Here is a 21,875-nt window from a genome sequence, read left to right as displayed (position 1 = left end):
TAAAGCTGGGATGGTACTGGGTCTAAAAACTGGAGAACAGAACATAAAGCTGGCTGTAGTTTTAGTCTTGGATCTAAATGTTCCACATTACTTCTGACATGATGGAGCGAGTCTGTTGAAGCTAGATGCCTTTCTCAGGGTAGGGCTGCATGTGAACGCTGCTACTTTCTGCTACATCACGTTGGCTCCATGCACGGCTCTGCTCAAAGCAGCAAAACAGGAACTATTTCTCTGCAAGTTCATGTTTCTAGTTCTGTTCAGTCTAGTTCTAGAGCTCAGAAACACTTTCTACCTTCACCTGCAGAGGAAACACAAACCATTCATCTGCACATCGGCTCTGATCCTCTGATGACGTCACAGCTCACCTGGTTTGTAGTTTTTCTTTCAGACTAAAACAGTCAGCAGAGCGTCTGCAGTGATATCAGAGGCAGGTTGATAAAGTCTTGATGAGAAAGGAGAGAAGTTCTGCTGAAAATGTTTCCTGATGGCGTCCTGAGGAGAAATGAGCCCAGAGAACAGAGCTGCTGGTTGCTTCCTGCTGCAGGAACTGCTCAGACTGGTCTGGCTGAGTGGGAGTCAGAGGAAAGTTCACCTGCTGACGTCTGAAGACATGAAGCCTTCTCATGACTCCCAGTGTGAACACAAACACTCTGCTGCTGTTTAAATGGCTTCATTGTTGTTCTGCTGATCCAGCTTCTGTTCAGCTCTGATGGAACCACAACCTGCTTTAACTGGGAACCAACTGGACTCTTCATTGCTGGAGATTTGTCTCCCTCTGGTGGTAAAAAGATAAACTGCATGATGTCTGATTATTAAACCCATTTGCTGCGTTTTTAAATGATCCAAACATGTCAGTGATGGTAAAAAGTGAGCAGAACCACAGTCAGTTCTAAGCTTTCATTTATCAGGACATGAATAAAAGATCATCTGTTCCTCAGCAGCTCTTAAAATGAGGGAAATACAACAGCAGCACAGATTCCATTGGGTCATTATTTAGTGAACAGAACCAGAAGCAGAACCCTGAAGCAGTGAGTGAAAAACTAAGTCCATCCTTTCTGCTTCCACAGCAGGTCAGAGGCTCAGTAGCTGCAAGGAGCTGCTGATCACATGACAATCTGCACTTTAACCATTTTTAGCCCTTTAACACTAAACAACAATTAGTTGATGCTTTGGTGGAATTATGGCATCAAAACAGAAACAGAAAAACAAGATAAAAACCAAGAATCCACTAAAAATACAAACTAACACCAAATAATGATAAAAATGCATCAAAGTAACAAAGTAAACTGTAGTCCTTCATATCAGCACACTGCTGCTGCTAAAATGAGCCGTTGTTCTAATGCAGATTATTACTAGAGCTCCTAGAGAATTATTTCTCCTTATTTTAGTGCTGCTGAGCAGAGTGTCGACAGTCTCTGTTTAAAATCAGCATCAGCTGAGGATGTTCTGAAGATCCAGGTTGAAACCCTGATTTCATTTCAAACCATCAAAGTGAATTTAAAGTCAGAGTCAGAGAAAAGAGCAGAGAGGAGGCAGCTTGGTCCAAACTCCTTCTTTCCACCTGCAGCTGTTTTCCAGCTGTTCTCCACAGGTGGAGGCTGGATGTTTGGGAGGAGAGAAGCGGCACATTAAAGCTCCAGATGTTCACAGCTGGATTCTTCCCACAGCAGCTGGAACAATTGCACAGATGAAATGATTGAGTCCTGAAAAATGGGATGTTTGGATGTGATCAGGTCTGCAGATGCCACTGACTGGGATTTGTGAAGAAAATGTCTCTCAGAGCTATGAAGAGCTGTGCTTCTTTAGAGGGAAAGCTCTGAAATCTTCACTCCTCCCATCCAGTGGTGTTCAGGTGGGCTCAATGGAGCGCACCCAGCAGGACTTGATCTGAATCAACTCCATTTGATTTCTAAGCACAAAGAAAAAGCCTCTAACAGTTCTGTGTGTATTGATGGAAAATGGCTTTTAGTAAAAAGCTCCAAGTGTGGATCAGATTTCTGAGCTTCAGCAGCAACCAGAACTGTTGCTTAAAGCTGAAGTTAGAAGTCAGAGAAAAGCTGCAAAAGAAAATCAAAGCAGCGACTCAGACGTTCTTTCCTTCCATGAAGCTCATTGATTGTTGGCAACACATCACACACAGCACAGTAGAAACATGAAGCTTCTGCTTTTAAAAGCAACTCATGGCTTTCATCTTTTCAGCTTTTAGTGCAACACAAACATCTGGACTAAAACTGATCTGAGAGCAGCTTCTGGTTCCTGAACAACGGCTCTGGAACGTTGATTTCTGCACTTTTCCAGCATCTGGAACATTCCAGCTCCACAGTTCACATGTTAGCTTGCTGTCAATGTTGCTAGTAAACCTTTAGTACGTGTTCAGTGGACAATTTGGATTCAGCTTGACAGGAGAACACCTCCAGATGTTACTCAACACATTTCATTAAGATATGATGTGGAATTTCACATTTAAAGCTCATCAACATGTGACTTTACAATTCTATTGATCAAAACTGCTGAGGTTTACATTGCCACACTATGTACATACTAATTACACAGAAAATAAAACAAGGTCCAGAAAAAGCTGAACTAGAAGCAGGTAAGTATAAAATGTTGAAATGATGAAAAACATTTCCATAGTTTGCTGCCACAGAACTTTGGTTCCAACAACACAATAGACGGTTCCAGCTGGATTCCCTCAGAGCTTTCAGGACATCTTCTTGTCAGCCTAGGCACGGCTCATGGAACCATCTGCCACACGTGTCCCTGGATCTGCACAACAACTTACACAATATACACATTAGGGGACAAGGAGGTGGCTTTTGCTGGCTTCATGCTATCTTTTCATCGTCACATTTGGTTATTGAACAACTACAGAACGGGTCAAGCTATGTTCCAGAAAATTAGTTTTTATCAAATCAATAAATTATTAAAATCTGGGAGTCAGCCCCAGGTAAGATGGCTGCCACATCAGCTCAGCTACTGGGAAGCTTAATGAAATGAACTCAAAGAATTTCACATGTATTGTTTTCTAGATTTCTGTGGAGGTAAATGTTCTTCATCCAAACACTGACTTCTACAGCCAATCACTTTACTACCTTTGGAACACAGAGAAATGACTTTTAAAAGTCACAGCTGCTTCTTTGATGAAGTTATCTCAGTAATATGTTCATAGGAAACTCTCCTGAAGTAATCCCTGGGGATTTTCCCTCACCACATCATCATTATCATCATTATCTTTTTTACAGTGGATTCTAAATACTGATATATCTATAACAATGGCACATAAAACATGTGAACACAAATCGCTTCATTTCACATATTCCACTAAAACAGAACATACAATAACATCCAATTAAAGGTAATATTATTATTTTTTCATTTTAAAACCCTTGATGATCTGCTTTCCCTCAATGACTGTTAGACCTGTATTTTTACTTTATGCTCTAAAACTAAGTCAGTTCACAGATTCACAACGTTCTGAATAAGCATTGTTACTGAGGTACAGGTATACAAATGACTAAATAATTACAAATGCTAATGCGAGTGAGCAATCAGGCCTTCATCTGACTTAGTAGCTGACTAAGCTGGCATTTAGTTACCTGCAGACAATCTGAAAGCCGTCTACTGTTTTCATGCTGCAGATCCTGCTGAGGATTAGCTGAATATAGCATGATCACACGTCCATTATGACACCATGAAATGCTCCACATGCTGAGGATTCAGTTACTAAACGGCAGAAAATCAGCACCAAACAATACATTTACTCAGCCAGTTTGTAACTGGAGGCTCTGGCTGCTTTTACCATAGAACACAAGGAGCAGTTGTTCCATGAATCAAAGTCTACAATGGCAGAAAATAGGTAACATCACCTTTATGGTTCCATGTGTTCCATCCACTAAGATCATCTCCATGTTCAGAGGTCACACTACCACATCTTCATAGAAAACAAGCTTCCATCCTTTTCTTTTGCTGCTATGTGTTAAACTACAGGATCATTGTTATCTGTCAACATCCAGATCATATTTATAATGAAGCAATGCAGTTTGCAGACAATCCCAATGAAGTGTGACAGAGTTTGTGAAAACCAAATGATCTGCTGAAGCTAGATGTGGCCAGCAAGGCAACAGGGATGCAGCTACGCTGTTTTTCTCTGCCCACATCATCCAACCTATTGCTGGGACATTTACAGTAAAGCTTAACACTTCAGGGCCAACCTAAAAACCTGCCTTTGTTACACATGCAGAGAATCTTTATTACTACATAGAGACCAACATTTTAAGCTCTGCTCATTTTGAAGAAGATTCTTGACATTCTTTGGAAGAGTTGCTGCCACCAGGTGAACTGTACCTGTGGTTTCTGACAGGTGAGCCGTTGCTGGATCTCCTTCAGGCTCGTCTAAATGTTCAGGACGGCTCACAGGAAGCTGCTTTCTAGGCTTCTAGGCTCCAGTCTGTCACAGCTTTAGTTCCAGCGCTGTTAAGCCTTTGAAAAGCGTTTTTATCTGATAAAGCTTGATGTAACATAGCAAAGTGTGTTTATTTATTTATCCTTCAACGCTTCCTTTTCCTGATGGAGATTCTCTTCAATCAGGTTTTTCTTGATTCTCTTTGGCCTTTAGCAGCAAACCAGCCAATAGATTTAACACTCTTCATGTGTTTGGGGCAAAATGAGCTGCTAAAAGTAAACTTTCTGCACCAAATGTAATCCAAGGTCTACTTTCTCTGTTCATGGAAATGAGTTCATCAAGGACGGCACATCAGACGAGGCAGACTCCACCCAGTGGGCCGTCAGGCTGAGCATCGTTTGGTTTAAATGTATCGATGTTAGAGAGCGACATCAACGGTCTACATAGCTAACACGCTAGCTGCTGTTAGCTCGACTCTCACTGCGTCAGCGCTGCGCCCCTCCTTCCAGCCTCAGAGCCTGGAGGGCCGGTTCTGAACAGATCCCTGGTTCTGTTGGGATCTGGGTCCAGGAGACACTGGGATAGAATAGAAACGCATGTTTGCATTTCTATTTTAGGGAGATGTTAGCTGCAGCCATCCTCAGATGTCCAGCGTGTGTCTGCCAGAAAAGTCCAGAAACTCTGGCTTAGAGTGAAAACAGGTCAGCTTTTACTCCACTGCTACATTCCTGTGGCTTTAAGCTTTTAGGCCTTTACTCGACTTACTGCGCGGTTCTGTTGGGCTTTTCTGGTTCTGAAGCTCCAGCCTGTCGGTACTAGTCTCCACTTCAAGGTTCATCTTCTCTTTGCTGATGTCTGAAAAAGTAAAAGGTAAACATGGTGAGGTTTCTGACGTAGATTTAGCCTGTTGAGAAATCCTGACAATACTAAATATAAACTCTATTGTACTCAGAGTTTAGGGTTTACCTTCCTAGAATATAGATCATTAGGAGCTCTGGTTGCTTTGATGTTTCTGTTGTAGGACGTGACCTTTGACCTGTAGGAAATGTTTTAGAGTTCAGAACCTGGAACGGAGGTGACCTTTGACACCTGAAGCTCTGTATTCAGAGCTTAAAATCAGTTTCATTCTCAGGATGTAACCAAACATTTCAGGCAGCCTGGTCAGAAACTCTTCCCTGAATCCACCAAGGAACTGAACTGGTTCCTAAACCGACTCTAGTCCTCATTTAGCTCTACATGTGAATACATCTGGACCCAACACATGTCTGTTGGACTTTATGGTCTCAGTGGGTCCATCTTTAGGTCCATCAGGTGAAATTATTTAATGTTTAACTCTTCATTTAACACTGAAGCTGGAGGAGGTTCGGTTCTGGTCCATTTGAGGACGTTTCTGCTTATGTTCTCAGCTCTGGTCTTCAGTTTCTGGTTTTTACTGGAGTAGAAGAGAAATACTCGGATTCAAAGTTAACATTTAATCTGCAGAATATGACCAGATTAAAGCTGCTTTTAACCAAATTCTTGTTGTTTTTTAAGTCTCACATCTTCAGGAGGAGTAAACGGGCAACAACACCTAAGGTACCGTTTGCTTTTCTCTAGTTAGAACCACGTTCCCATCCAGAACCCCTCGGAACCATTTCACCATCAGTCTCCATCATCATCTGCCATGTTTGGTGTTTCCATCTCCTGATCACCATCAGTCGTTAGTTTAACGCCTCCAGCAGCAGAGAAACCATCCGGTTCTGTCCATTAAGGCCCAGGCTGTTGAACCGACTGGGTTCAGCCGGTCTGCCGGTACCGGCGCCGGTCCAGGCTTCCTACGCCGTCCTGACGGGTTCTGACGTCTGGAGGAAAACTTTGATTTCTCTCCTAAACTGACTTTATAACTAAATGGATCATCACTATAAATGGATTTTTTGTGCAGAATCAACAACAAGTGGGACTCAATCATGAAGTGGAACGAAATTTATTGGATATTTCAAACTTTAACTAATAAAAAACTGAAAAATTGGGTGTGCAAAACTAATCAGCCCCTTTGAGTTAATACTTTGCAGCGCCGCCTTTTGCTGCGATTACAGCTGCAGGTCGCTTGGCGTATTTTTGCCCATTCCTCCTTGCAAAACTGATAGAGCTCAGTGAGGTTAGATAAAGAGCATTTGTGAACAGTTTTCAGTTCTTTCCACAAATTCTTAAGTAATTTCCCTCTGGGATTATTAAAGTATGTCTGATTCTGGATTGGATTCAGGTCTGGACTTTGACTAGGCCATTCTAACACCTGGATATGTTTATTTGTGAACCATTCCATTGTAGATTTTGCTTTATTTTGGATAATTTTCTTGTTGGAAGACAAATCTCCGTCCCAGTCTCAGGTCTTCTTCAGACTCCAACAGGTTTTCTTCCAGAATTGTCCTGTTTTTGGCTCCATCCATCCTCCCATCAATTTTAAACATCCTCCATGTCCCTGCTGAAGAAAAGCAGGCCCAAACCATGATGCTGCCACCACCATGTTTGACAGTGGGGACGGTGCATTCAGGGTGATGAGTTGTGTTGCTTTTACACCAAGTTTAGCCACTGTACAAAAGACTAAAAGTTTAATCTCAGCAGCTTTACAAACATCGGGACATCAGTGTTGTGTAATTACACACCGTTTTAAAGTTATTTAATAAATAACTCTGTTATTGTCTGGTGAATATCGGCTCTAGAGCTGATATCAGGACAATAGATGAAAAGGATGAATTCGAGCACTGATGATCTTTTTACAGCAAACTCTGCACACATAGAATAAGGAGTGACAACTTCTCTTCAAGTTAATGAATTTATTAAAACCCCACCTGCCACTGTGACTCATGATGCCTTGCTTATGGTCCGTTTCTGTGTCAGCAGGAGGAAGTGGGGAGTGAGAACCGAAGGAACACCAGAACCAAGCTCACTCCAAAGAAAGCAGAGGTACCGACCAGAACCAAACAGCTGAACTGGTCACCTGGAGACAAAGAGCTGATCTGTTGTACTTCTGTGGTCAGAGCTCTTCCTCAGGTTGTGGGTTTAACTCCCAGAGCAGCAGGAAGGACGGCACGCTGCAGAAGATCGGAGACTTCCTGCAGAGCTCCCCGACTCTGCTGGGCTCCAAAGGTCAGAAACGTGCGACAAGAACCCAGAACCAGGACCGGTGGGCTGAAGCTCACCAGAGTCAGAAACGGGTTTTACTTTATTACCAGAGGCTAATTTAATGCCGTCCAGATTAAGAAGTTAATTCTCTGTGTGGTTATGAGGCAGAAGCAGCTGTCATCAGTGATTATTGCCTCTGGTTCTGTTTGCTTCACGCTGGACGACCCGTGTTCCTGCAGCCAAGAAGATGATGAGCCTGGTCAGCGGCCGTCTGGACCCAGACTCAGCAGCCGCCTCTTCCTCCCTCAGCCTGAGGGCCAAGAGGGGCAGAAAGAAACTCTACAGACCTGAAATCTCCTGCCCCATGGACATGCCCCCCCACCCGGTAAGAGCCCTGAACCGACAATCTCAGCAAGCTGCAGGAGAACCAGCAGAACCCAGACCTCAGTCAACCAGGCCGGTTTCATTAGACCTGTTAGTTCATCATCAGTTCTTCTTTCCTCCTCTGGTGGATCTGCTGAGGGTCCAGACCTGTTCCCTGACTGACCATCAGCTAAATTAAATAACTAAAATTAATTAAATAAATGATGTTTGATCTGATGGCTGATAGCTGCTGCCTGTAGTAAAGTTCTTTATAGCCCCGACATGCAGGATTTAACCTACCCAGAACCAACTGGTCAGGGTCAAAGTAACCTCTGAACACAGAAATGTGTTCTCTTTATATTAAAGTTAAATAAAACAGTATTATAATTGTTTTTAGCAATCAAATAAATGGATATGGAACAAGTTTAATGAGTGGCTGACCCCACGTCTGCTTTTCACAAGTCACTGGATTTATGTCAGACTGTCAAATTCAAATAAAAGATAAATCTGGGTTACTAAAAGACAAACACTTTGTTGTAAATTTCATTTTTAGAATATTTTAGTCCGCAAGTAAATTTTCTCCCTAATAATCCTCAGTAATAATAAACTGGGTCAAACTTGTTCTATTATCTTATTGTTGAGGTCATGGGCCGTTTAAAATGCCAGAGGACCAGAAATGGCCCCCGGGCCGCATGTTGGACCCCTCTGGTGTCCTGCCAGAAGTAATCAACCCAATCTCAGCTTGAAGGAACTGAATCCCTGCAGAGTGATCACAGCCGTGGACCTGAGACGCTGACGCTGCACTGCTGGTTCTAGTTCCTCCCAGCTGCTGCTAGAACCCAGCGGTTCTGGTTCTGGTTCCTCCCAGCAGCAGCTAGAACCCAGTGGTTCTGGTTCTGGTTCCTCCAAGCTGCTGCTGCTAGAACCCAGTGGTTCTGGTTCTGGTTCCTCCCAGCAGCAGCTAGAACCCAGTGGTTCTGGTTCTGGTTCCTCCCAGCTGCTGCTAGAACCCAGCGGTTCTGGTTCTTTAGCTCCGACTGGGTCTGGTTCTAAGTGAGGTTCTGATGGCTGAAGACCTTTAAACCTCAGATGTTTAACCTCCTGCCAACGAGAGCCTTTCCTTTTATCTGCAGATGATCAACCAGGAGACGGACGGCGAGGGCCAGAGCGACCATGACATCATCAAACGGCGCCTGCGCAGCAGAGCGGCTAAGTCCTAGCGCTGCCCTCCAGAACTTTACTGTAGAAATGAAGCTGCTGGTGACGGATCGTTGTTCTGAGACGCATTTATTGGGTCGGTTCTGTGGAGGCCGACCCGTTAACACTAACCAGCATTTAGAAGTTCATGTTTCACTTTATTAACCAGCAATGGTTCATCTCTAATGTGCAATCTGCTCTAACTTCACCTCCTAGAACACTTTGTGGAACGTTTAACGGTTCTGCTGCAAAGTCTCACTTTAACCTGAATCATTATGTTCTGATGGGTCATCCGGTCTCATCAGAGTCCAGAGCCATCATGTCCAGGAAACCATCTGTTCCCAGAACCATGATCCTGGCCGGGTTCTCCTCCTGGTTCCTCTGAGAAGAAGCCTGCAAACCAGATGATTAAAGTTCTCACGTTCCTCCTCCACACTGTGGAGAACCGTGAATTTAGACGTTTCTGTCAGAGATGGTAGAAAGCCTCGCCTTGCTTGACCTTCACTGATCTAACCAAACATGGATGGACCGATGCATGTGGGTTCTAAGCAGGTTACCGCTTACAGAGTTCTCCAAGGTGTGTTTTTCATGGTTTGAGCTGCTGACATGTGATGAAGGCTCAGATAAAGACCTCACCTTTACACCTGGATCCTTTACTCACCTGTAATACAGTGAACCCTCGCTACATCACGGTTCACCTTTCACGGTCTCACTGCTGTGTTCTGCATTCTGATTGGCTAAACAGTCTCTCTGCTTCTTCTTTACCTGTGTGTCAATAATGTTGCAGTTTAATATCTACACGTACGTAAAACAGCCAAATTTAAGTTTGCAAATTCTCTTGCAATTTCAAGTTTCTCTAAAACCAACCGGAGGCTCGCTTAACGAGATCCATCACTCTGCCGTGGATCCACCAGTCTGCCGTAGATCCATCAGTCTGCCGTAGATCCACCAGTCTGCCGTAGATCCATCAGTCTGCCGTAGATCCAGCTGTGAATCTAAACAGCTTGGAGGAGACGGCTTTACTGACATGACTCCAGATCACATTAATGCCCTGATTGATGCAGACCTGGCAGAAGTGACAAAGCCACCAAACGACGATGAAAGAGGAAGAAGAGGACACAAGTGTGGATGAAGATGAGGAGGATGGACTAACACTTGGTCGCTTAGCAACAATACTGAGAATGGCCGCTGAACTTGAGCGAGCAGCTCAGGAATGGGAGCCTTTGATGAGCCGTTCATCACGGTTCTCAGACATAATCCATGGTGGCATGTCGGTTTATAAGAATCTTTTTGCCCAGAAGAAAAAAGAGCAACAACAACTACTGATAACTTTGTTCTTCTCCCAAAAAACTCACCTGCATCGCGGCTTTAGAAGGAAAAACGCTCCAGAGCGGAGTCAGGATGCAGCGGCTCAGTCAGAAGAGCAGTGAAACACACGGGAGTCACTATTTGTCCTGCTGGACTTTCTATTTTATTCATTTTCTCCCGTTCTAATGCAATGACTCGGGTCGCGGTGGGTAGGGCCGGCGATTGCTATAGGCGAGCTAGGCAATTGCCTAGGGCGAAAAATGTGTTGGGGGCGCCCTCTAGCGTCGCCCTTAGGCTTACTTCCCGTTAATCATAGAATTAGAAAAAAAAGCGAATTAAACCGGTTATGAAGGGTACATCAGTTTGACTTAACCTTAAATAAATATACCACCGAATTTTTTTCTTTTCTTTTTCACATTTAAGAGAAAATCGGAAAAGATTCTGATCACATTTCAAGCGCCCTCCAACCCTGAAGTCGTGACGTCAGTACGTGAACGTTCATCTCAACATGGCGGATTACTGCACTACATGCGATAGCCAAAACGAGAAATCTGAAACGAAATTTCGACTTCAACCGAGCGATTCCTACCAGGAGACCATTCTGATGTATCGGAGGAAGAATATGTGTGTCTGGAGCTTCAGATGTTCGACCTAGACGTTTCAGATGAAGAGAAGGCAGCGGACGAACAACAGCCTTCCATATCGGACAAGGAGTGGAGATTAGATGAATGGTAGGACAGGTTTTTTCTTTTAACTACGCAGTTCAAATATTTTTTCGGATGTTGACATTTTCTTTAGGCGTCCTTAATGATGTTCCTAATTTGTGTAAGAAGATGTGGTCAGATCTACCGTTTGGTCTCAACACTTTTCTCAAGAAAGCAGTTATTAATTTTACATTTTTCTTTTATCATGCAAGTTGTTTTAGCCGCTATTGTAAAATGTGTGTGTTATATTGTTTTGTACTTTATTCCTGAATAAATATTACGATTTATTTTTTCTCATTTAAAGAACTTTACATAGCAATGACAAGTGAGCGACCAAAAAGGCATTTAATTTATTAGAATGTTCAACTGTTTTCATAAAGTCTATTTTTCCTAATCAGAAGGGTTTATTCTTCTTCGAGAGTATAATGTTTATAACATTTTCAAACAATAACTTGGTTATAGTTGATCTTAGAAGTCATAGTTTATTACTCCTCTGAATTAATTAGAATAGCAAACCTTTATTGCTCTACAATGGGGAGATTTGGGGGTGTCTGCACCTAACAAAAGGGCAATTAAAGTACACAGGTTTATATAACGCAGAAAACATACCCAAACTAAAATCAATAACAGAAAAACTGCAAAAAATAAATCACACTAGTCAGCCTATAAAGTTTAACAACACTGTAAGGAACGATCTCCTAAAACGTTCCTTTGTCCACCTAAGCTAAACCTTTAATTAGGCTGAAGGACTACTCCACTTTTTATTGGCATTATGCATCACTGCATGAAAAGTGAGATTTTCGTCCCCGTAAACTACCGCAGATCTCCCTCATTTTCGGCAGTTAACGACAATTTGCAACCCGCGCTCATCGCCGTTTGTCAGTGCCACAAATTGTCGGAACCGGACAATGAGCTTTCAGCTGTACCAATGGCCCTAATTAGCATATGAATGCAGCGAACCCGCGCGGCTGGCCAGGTCTGGCTTGAATAACCTACTCAGTATTGGCTGAAACCACTTCTTTCAAACAAGTAAAGTCACTCGTGATTGGCAGCAAAACCACACGTGGCCAGGCCAGGCTTGAACGTTCTTACTGAGTATTGGATGGAACCACTTCTTTCAAACAAGTAAAATCACTCCTGATTGGTTGGCAGTACCCCAATAAATTTATATATATATATATATATATATATATATATATATATATATATATATATATATATATATTCATTCATTCATATTATGCTGTATATTCATGTTATCCTATGTAGGCTACTACACCATTATTAGGCTACCATCAAGGCCATGAATGACTTTATACAGGAAATGAACATTTGCCAGGAAGATGTTTATGCAAAGATTAAAACAAACACCTATATACAACGCGAGGATCCAAAAATTACAACTCCGTGAACTGTCCGTTTGCCTCCTCGGGGTTGTAGGTAACTGCTGGCAGCGTTCTTTCCGAGGCAGGTCCGATGTGCAGACGCCTACTGTGCGTGGCTCTGTACTTCGGCGTCGCCTCTAACCGGGACTGCAGCTTCACACAGAGTTCAGAGAAATCCGGTGTTGTGCGCAATTCTGTTCCCCCTGTGTCGGGAATGCGCTTTGCAGCCGTTCTCCCGGCGCTTCTAATTGATTTCTCGGTAAAACAACTCATATAATCATGTCAAGGTTGTAACAGTCAGTTTAATCGGCAGCTGTTTGCAAAATTGTAAAATAAAAATAAATAAACTAGGTCTTCTTACGCTGTTTTATGTTATTATAAATGGCAAGATAAACGGTCTTTTTCCAACTTTTGTCACTTTAACCTGACAAATAAAAGTAAGCCATAAAACACTATTCCAGCACGTAATGTGTATTTATGATTTTACATTGCTGAAAGAGGAGGATGGGATGGTTGATAGGACACAAACATTATGGCGTTCTCGTGAATTGAGAAACAGCCTAAGACTTTCTGAAAACACAAGAGTGTAGACTTCCCAGTACATCCCTATGTAATGTAAAATATGACAGTTTACTGGATTAAGGAAATTTCTAGTATACTACATGCTATCACACATAATTTTTGAGAATTTAGAAACATTTGCTCTTTATTTCCCAAAATTTTCGGGAGATGTCTGAAAGACCGTTTATTTATTTTTATTTTACAATTTTGTAAACGGCTGCCGATTAAACTGAATGTTACAACCTAGACACGATTATAGGATTTGTTTTACCGAGAAATTAACAAAACGGCTGCAAAGTGCGCTCCCGACACGGGGGAAACAGAATTGCGCACAACACCGGCCTACGAAATGGCGGCGGCCGTCCAATCCATCCAGAGACCACGCCAACAACGCCATCTTCTTCGCCAGGCTGGAAAACAAATAAATGAGAGTGGTATGAATAAAAATCAAACGCAAGTCACAATAACATTAAACATTAAACATAAAACAATTCACTTACACACAATATCGTCTTTATCAGCATCGTGTAAATCTGGACTTGCAGACATTGCTCCGAGCAAATAGGAGGTCACCGCCTCGCTCCGGTTCATAGCGCCTCATGTCTCCGAGTTGTGAAGACGGCATACTGCTTCCTGTAAATAAAAATACACTTTAATAAAGCTTGTTCTTTTGCAAGGCTACTAGGCTAATCTTAGATTTGGTTGTAGGCTAGGCTACTTTTAGCTTAGCTAGCAGTCACCGAACATATTCTTACCTAAGCTTGGGATTCTGCACCCGTCTTCTCTTCTTGGAGTTAGTCTCTCCCGCACAGTTGTTCGACTGCAGAGCCGCCAACTTGTCCTCTATGGACAGCAACCTGGAGTTTACCGAATTCTGCAGTTAAGTGAACCGCTCATTCATATCAGCACTATTAGCTGACGAGACGGTCCACTTCTTCTTCTTCTTCTAGTTTTTATGGCGGTTGGCAACTAACTTTAATGGTGCATTACCGCCACCAACTGGACTGGAGTGTGGTACTGGAGTCTAACCTTTCCTAATAGGTTGCAAACAAATAAAACAAACACACAAACAAACATAACGAAACAAACCAATCAAAACAAAACAAACAAAAAGATCATACTAAATTATTTTAATTAGTCCTGTATTCCTCAGGAAGCCAATTACATAGTTTACACTCATTTCCCCTGTGTTTTTTTGCAGAATTTCTTCTAAGTTTAGCCTCATCTGTTCTCCTTGTAATTGTAAGACTAGTCTTTGTCTTTCTTCCTGATAAATATTACAGTGTACAATAACATGCTCTATAGTCTCTGGACTACCACAGAATTCAGTTGCCATCAGCATGCTTTTTCATTATTAACAAAGTTTTATTTAGACGTGTGTGTCCATACCTCATTCTAGAAAATACATCCTCCTCCTCCTTGCTTCTGTTTGTATTTCTGCTCTTTCCCACTTTATTCTGAATATTATAGAACTGTCTTCCAGTATGCCCACCGTCCCATAATGTTTGCCATTTACCCTTAACTATGTTTTTGACCATACTTTTAATTTCTGCTTTGCTGTAGTGCACTTCAACATCTATATTAGAATGTCTAGCTGCTTGCTTAGCACTTTTATCTGCTAACTCGTTTCCTATTACTCCTATATGAGCTGGTACAATACCAGAGTTATATTAATTCCTGACTTTATTAGATTATTTGCAGCTTGCAGTATATCATACACAATGTCTTGCCTTGATTTTGACTGAAATGTTTTAATACTGATTAAAGCTGAGCTGGAATCTGAAGCAATTACTGCCTTCCTTGGCCTATTGACCTCACCCAAAGCAAAGCTAGTCACACAGCAATCAATTCTGCTGTGTAAACTGCTAAATCATCACTGATTCTTTTTCCAACTTTAATGTTTAATTTTGGAATGACATAAGCAACACCCATTCTTTTATCCGTTAGTTTAGATGCATCTGTATATATAGTTAAATCCTCACTATACCTCTCCATTAAAGTCGGACTTATTTTTAGTTCATTAAACCCCATTTCATTTACTTTAACCTGAATGACCCAACCAAAACTTCTGACTTGAACATTTCCACGCTCTTGGCATTGCTTCAATACCGACTGACTCATATGAGACAGTCCACTGATTGCAATCAGCAGTTTCTTCTCTTAGACTTAGACTTAGACTTTCTTTATTGTCATTTTGTATACACAGAGTGCATACAGAACGAAATTTTGTTTTCACACAGCTCAGAAATATTGCAGTAACTCTACAGGATACCTTGCAGTGAATTACAGTACAGGATAAAGTGCAGTGATCAATCGCAGTCACTTACAGGATAAATTTCAATTTACTTCCGGATAAAGTGCAGCAGTGAACAGTAGGCAGTTGAAATGTAAACAATGTAAACCAAATGTAGACAAATATGCAGTAAGGTGCAGCAGTGATTTAAAAGTAGACAGTTGCATTGTACACAGTTTTGCAGTACGTTTCCGGTTAAGGTGCAGCATCAATTTTGCAGGATACGATACAATGTGCAAATGTGCAGATGTGCAAATCAGCGAATCTATTGTGGTACACTATTGTGGTACACTCTCGTCAGTCTGCGGACTGGCTGAAAGTTGTAGATTGCGTCCAAGAGGAGTTGAAGGGGAGTTGAATGCGAGACATGGGTAAACTCCCCCTGCAACCCTGATTTGCATTTGTATAGCTCACAGCATTTTCATTTACATGTTAAAGCGTCCCCTAGAATTAGGAGGAGGGGGATCATGGGGGGACCACTGCCAGTTCAACTTTGAATATATTGACTGTGTTATCAGCTGAAAGTATAAAGCATATAGATTGAATTAGAAATGCCTAAAAATATAGACCAATTTGGTTTGTTTTGTATTGAGCTCAGCACAAAATATTAAAAACTTAACGCTCCCCAAAAACTATTGGGCTGCAAATCTGAATGAAAACTTTATTTTATTTTATTCCAAGGTTGTTGTTGCACAAACAAAGCACTGAAAAAGTAGCCCACTGTGGATTGTTTTGGATCCAACTCAGCACCAGCAAAGAAAGAAAAACAAAGAAAGAAAAACGTAGCACTTCATTTTGAAGCGACGGGCTATGATGACGTCATCGGCTGAAATTAAAATTCATAATATCTCCGAAACCAAAACAGCACAAACGCTAATTTCAACGGCACAAACGAAGCACTAACCATTCCGTCTATTTAACCGAGGTTTTTCAGTGGGTGGGGTGTCAGCTTCATGCAGCTTGTGTTCTCGCCAAGACCGGACTTGACGAGAGCGCGAGTCCGTACTCGCGTTCTCGTGAATTGAGAAACGGCCACCGTTGGAACAGGAACCTGAAAATGTGGGACTGTCCCTTTAAGAGGAGCAGCAGGACGCCGTGCACGCTGCGGCTCTGTGTGTGCGTTCACACGTTTCCTGTGTAAAACTAAAAGTCCAGAATAGGAAGAAGTTGTGATGTGGAAATGTTCCATGTGGTTCTGTTGTTGGTGTTGGTTAAGCTTCTGGTTTGGTGCCGCAGGAGTTTAGCTAGAAAATGAAAAACTGGTCTTCAGTCTGTCCAAGTCAGCAGTTTGGAAGTAAAGAAGCTGATTTTAGTCCCAGACTGTCAGCGTCTGCTCTTCTTTCATTCTCAACGTGTTTTCAAGGTTTGGAAAGATGGAGCAGAAATATCATTTCATCATTGCTTTGAGTTTCTGCTGCTGATTTATTCAACTAAAGAACAAAATCTGTCATTTAAAAACATGTCAGAAAGAAGATGGAAATGTTTTACTGTAAATTAAGACTTTTTGAAAGTCAGTGTTGATAGAAAAAAAATCTGTTTTATTGAAACAAGCGTCAGAGTTTTATTGAAACATTGAAAATTGATCAGAGGAACAAAATAAAATCCAGAAGAAGAAAATCTGTTTATTTCACATTAAAACACATGAAGTAGAACTGCAGCAAATATACAAAAGGAAGATTTAACATGTGAATGTAAAAAGTGTTTAGAAAAATTGGAGCCGACAGAAACAGATAATGTCCAGAGATTGAGAAAAACTGGCCAACATTTCAATGAAATCTGACGGATGAATGAAAGTAAAAAACCAAGAGAGAAAGTCAACATGCTGATATTCAGAGTGAAGCTTTGACTGAAAACAGGCAGAAAAACAACATGTGGATCCTGGAATAATCCCAGCTTCCATCTTTAAAGGACTGGAAGAGGAAGAGGTTTCCAAGGAATCATTTAGAAGAGTTTCACAAAGAAACAGATTGAATCCATGAATGTGAAAACGTGTTTCTGAGTGAAAGAGACAGACATGAACAGACTGAACTATCTGTTCAACAGGGAGAGGCTTTCTCTGACAGGAGGAGACTCTTTAGACTCAATCAGCACAGAAACACTGAGGAACCAGAACCGAGCCACAAGAATCCAAAGCCAGGATGCAGAGGTTCAGTGAATGTGGTGTTGAAGGTGTGGAGGTGGATCAGTGAGTCAGAGGAGACTCTGTAGAAGGACAGAATACCAGCAGGACAGTCCACATACACTGCTACTCTGTTGGAGACGGAGGAGGAGGAGATAGATGTTACTATGTTATTGTGATAGACAAAGTAACCATCCTTATAGCAGTTCAGACTCCAGGACTGATCATTCCTTCCAAACCAACAGTCTTCACTATTTTCTCTCCTCCTGATTCTTCTGTAACTCACTGATATCTCAACTTCTCCTCTACACTCGACCTCCCAGTAACAGCGACCAGTCAGACCAGTTCTACACAGCAGCTGAGGAACATAAAATCTGTCTGGATGATCAGGATATGACTGAAGATCCACCACACGTGTCACATTCCTGTTGTCTTCAGACAGTCTGAGTTTTCTGCTCACTGTGTTTGTGTCGATTGTGAGTTGACAGGAATCTGATGGAGAGAACAAAGACAATCCAGCTGCAGTTATTGATCATTTATTGACACTTTGATGATGACTCCTGAATGAGTGATGGACAGTTTGAAGATGGTTGAATGTGAGCTGCTTTGTTGTCATGAATCAAATGAAAAACAGACTTACACTTCCTCAGACCTGGTGTCAACCATCGTTCTCCAGCAGGCTCCACCCTGAAAGGAGGAGGGGGGTCAGACCATCAGTCTCTTTCAGCAGCAAACATGGACATTACATGTCTCTCAGACACACATTGTCCTCCACTGAGAAAGGACCAGTACAACATTTGTAAAAATCCAGAAAAATAATAATGATGATTATGAAGATAATGGAAACAGTACAACCTGCAGTGGCTGCACTGAGGACAGTTGGTGGCACTGTAGCACAACTTTCTCACATTGGAAGAGTTTGCATCTGAACTTACCAGCAACAGAGACAGATGCTAAATATGTGCCTATTAAACCAAATATAGTCAATATTTCTGTTGTCTATCCTGTATTTTCTTTTGAAGATGTAGAAATGTGCATAGATAAACCCCACCCTTATTTTTTTTTATCTAAGATACTCTGCATCATAAAACACAGCAAAATTATTTATTCAACGGACTGCAAATAAATGTCTTGTATTTACTCTGCACTGGAAGTAGAAGTGTAACTGATACTAACAGCATTAGTATTAAATTCAAATTTTAACAAATGCACAACTGGGTTGTAGTTGCTCTGGGTTTCAAGTAATTTATCTTAAAATTCCAAACACATTTCTTACATCATATATCGGAATGAATGTTCTGTCTCTCTTCGAGGACAGTTGTACTTTTCTTCTCTCCAGCTTTCACTCCCCCCTCCCCCTCTCCTGCTTCTGCTTGCTATGTCTGTCTTTCTGAGCACTTTCTTCATATCATCCAAACTCTGAAAACCATGGATCTGGTAAGCTGGTTTCTCAATGCTATTGATACATTTTTTTTGACGGGTAGGCATAGGGCTGGACGATTTAGAAAAAATGCTTATCGATAAAAAAATTGCATATTGATTGATATCGATAATTATTGAAAATATTTAAAACCATATTTTATGTGCAGCTCTGCCTGGACATTTTATGATATTGCTAAATGATTTAATGTTAATAAAGAACACAAACACAGAATTCCAATTAAATCTTTATTTAACCAACTTTTTTAACCATAACAGAATTAAAAAAAAAATAACTTAAGAGACCTGAGTTACGTTATTAAATACTGACAAAGAATAAACTAAAGTGACCAGAAAAGTGACCAAAATAAATATAACAAATAAATTAATAGAATATACTATTTAGGTGGGAAAAGTAGACAAGTTACTCCTCAGGGTGCATTTTATTTCTAGCCAATTGAGAGGCTGATGCAAGGCTGAGGTCCGAGGTTCTGGCATGGGAAGACACATTGCAGCTCATTTTGCACTGATTACGGCACTCGTTGCACAATTTAGGGAGCGCTGTTAGAGAAGAACTTGCGTCCCGGAACTTTATATCGCGGATCAAGAGTGGCGAGAGATATAAGGGTATATGTTCTGTCACTTTTTAATCCGATTTTGATGGGTTAAAAGTGGGCGGGGCGATTAAAAAGGGGCGGGGCTTATTTTTTAATTGACCTTTTAGGTGACCCTACTCACATGATCGTCACGTGACCCTGCTCGTGACCCTCATGTGACACCCTATCATTGACCCCTACTGTGACCTCCATGTGACCCCACCACGTGACCCCTCATGTGACACCCCCTTCCCTCCCGTGACCTCCACATGATCCCACCACGTGACTCTCACAAAAAAAAAAGTCCCTCCCACCTTCATCCCGCCCCCCCGGGTCGCCGCACTCATAATATAAGGTCCTTTTCTCAAGCATGGATAGTGATCCACTCCTTTTCAACATGGCGTTCGAAACAAGCAAGCAAGAACCTATCATTTCTGACACACCCGTCACGACGTACCCAACATCACCGCAGCATGGCTCTCCGGACAGCGACAAATTCTTCCCGGGACCGTACCACCCGCCTTCACCCTCGCCAACCCCTGAATCCTCTCACGAAAGCCACAGCGAGAGTCTTCTGACGGGGCTGCAGAGGCATACCGTCTACTGGTCCAGACCCCCCGGAGGTGTGAGACTACGGCCCGAGTTCTTATTTTTTTCGAATAAGATTTCCGGACTTCCAGCCAGGCTTCCCGCAATGCCATCACTGTCAGAGACCCAGGAGGAAGATTCAAAAGTGCTGAATCTTCCACCCTCCCCGGACCCTTCTCAGTCTGAGTACTCACAGCTCCAGGACTCACAACTTCCCTCGGGCCAAGGAGATCCAGCCTCCCCAGACCCTTCTCAACCCGAGGATACGCAGCTTCCATCCAGCCAAGGAGAGACTGACACCGGGGCGGATGAATACGACGGATGGATCCGCTTTGGCTTCATCAAAGCGGTGAAAACAGTGGTGCACCATCTTTTAAGCGCCGCCATCGAAAAGTACATGCGTGATAAATGTTACGGCTGCATTTATGACCGCCCTAGTCAGAGAGAGCATGAATGTTTGGAGCAGCTTGAGGATGGGTTCTTTGAAAGCAATTACTACCGTGTAATGCGAGTGCTTTGTAACACACGTTTCATCGATGCCGTTCAACAGTGTCTAGCCGCTCGCAACATCCATCAAGACAACGACACAGTCAGCGCGGTTGCACAAGCTTACTTGTCCGAATTGACGATGGTCAAACGGGTGCATGACCACATCAACGAGGTGTATGATGAGATGGTCGAAGAAAACCATGAATTAAAAGATCAACTTGAAGCCATCACGCAGTACTGGCGGGGGGCTTGAAACCAATGCATGCATGTTTTCTCCAGTCTTTCTCTTTATATATTAAAGTAGCAATTTCTAAAATTAGTTTGTGATATATTAAATGAGTGTTTTTTAACATTGAGTGTGTGATATATTAAAGTAGTATTTTCTGAAATTAGTTTGTGATATTGTATTAAAAGAATGTCTTTCTTTTTATCTAACCAATGTTTTTTACAATTAGCTTGTGATATATGAAATAATTGTTGTTTACAATGAGTTTGTGATATAATAAATGCATATTAATAATAAAAAATATATAAAACCCAACCACATTCTTTCTACACTTTTCTTTCAACTAGAAAAAAAATCTAAACATCTAAAATGGTACCACTACCATTCTTGTTTGTAACAGTGTTTTGAAACTCCAAATAGCTAGGAGCACCATGTATTTGTTATATGTTAAGCAGCAAACTTGCAGGCTGTACCCTGTCTTTCTGAGTTACCACCCTTAGATTTTTCGCCCCACCGGTCAAAATGGTCAAGTGGAAATTACTCACGGGCTGGTGAACAAGAAAACTGAGTTGTAAGTAATCTGCGTCCATCTACCTCTAGTTTTGAGTTTCAAGCTAAATTTGTACCATTCTTGAATTGAAGTTGAAGAGAAATTATTTTTTAAATGGCCCCTGGAAATAGTTTAGGCACTCCTACCTTGGCCCGCTGCCTACTAGGTAATCCCGTGGAGGCTGTGTGGACAACTAAGATAACATCCGCAGGTATTATTATTATCACAACACATGGCAAGGCAAGGCAAGGCAAATTTATTTATATAGCACAATTCAGTACAAAGACAATGCAAAGTGCTTTACATGATTAAAATATAGCAAAAATAAAACAATAAATGCAAGTAGGAATAAAATGTAGATAGAAAATAGAACAAAAAAAGTGGTGATTCAGTTAACTAGAACAGTTGAAGGCAATCCTAAACAAATGTGTTTTTAATTTTAATTTAAAAGGAACTAAGGCTTTCTGCATCTTTACAATTTTCTGGAAGTTTGTTCCAGATAAGTGAAGCATTGGAACTAAATGCTGCTTCTCAGTGTTTAGTTCTGGTTCTAGGTATGCAGAGCAGGCTGGA

The 21,875-nt window shown here is 41.7% G+C and overlaps 1 protein-coding gene, 1 long non-coding RNA gene and 1 pseudogene across 2 annotated transcripts in view; 2 read left to right on the top strand and 1 right to left on the bottom strand.

Moving 5' to 3' along the window:
• Positions 1 to 21,875, top strand: part of LOC118561913 — a 716,353-nt gene that overhangs the window by 103,686 nt on the left and 590,792 nt on the right. The gene's annotated exons all lie outside the window — the stretch shown is intronic.
• LOC118561874 overlaps positions 1 to 21,875 on the bottom strand; it is a 951,216-nt pseudogene that overhangs the window by 376,220 nt on the left and 553,121 nt on the right.
• LOC118561905 lies at positions 4,611 to 7,437 on the top strand. The gene is made up of 3 exons (XR_004930359.1): positions 4,611 to 5,103; positions 7,280 to 7,345; positions 7,420 to 7,437. It is a non-coding gene; the product is annotated as an uncharacterized LOC118561905 (long non-coding RNA).

This window comes from Fundulus heteroclitus, unplaced genomic scaffold (genome assembly GCF_011125445.2).
Source record: "Fundulus heteroclitus isolate FHET01 unplaced genomic scaffold, MU-UCD_Fhet_4.1 scaffold_75, whole genome shotgun sequence".
In the NCBI taxonomy this organism is placed as follows: domain Eukaryota; kingdom Metazoa; phylum Chordata; class Actinopteri; order Cyprinodontiformes; family Fundulidae; genus Fundulus; species Fundulus heteroclitus.
This window is presented reverse-complemented; position numbering and strand designations above follow the sequence as displayed.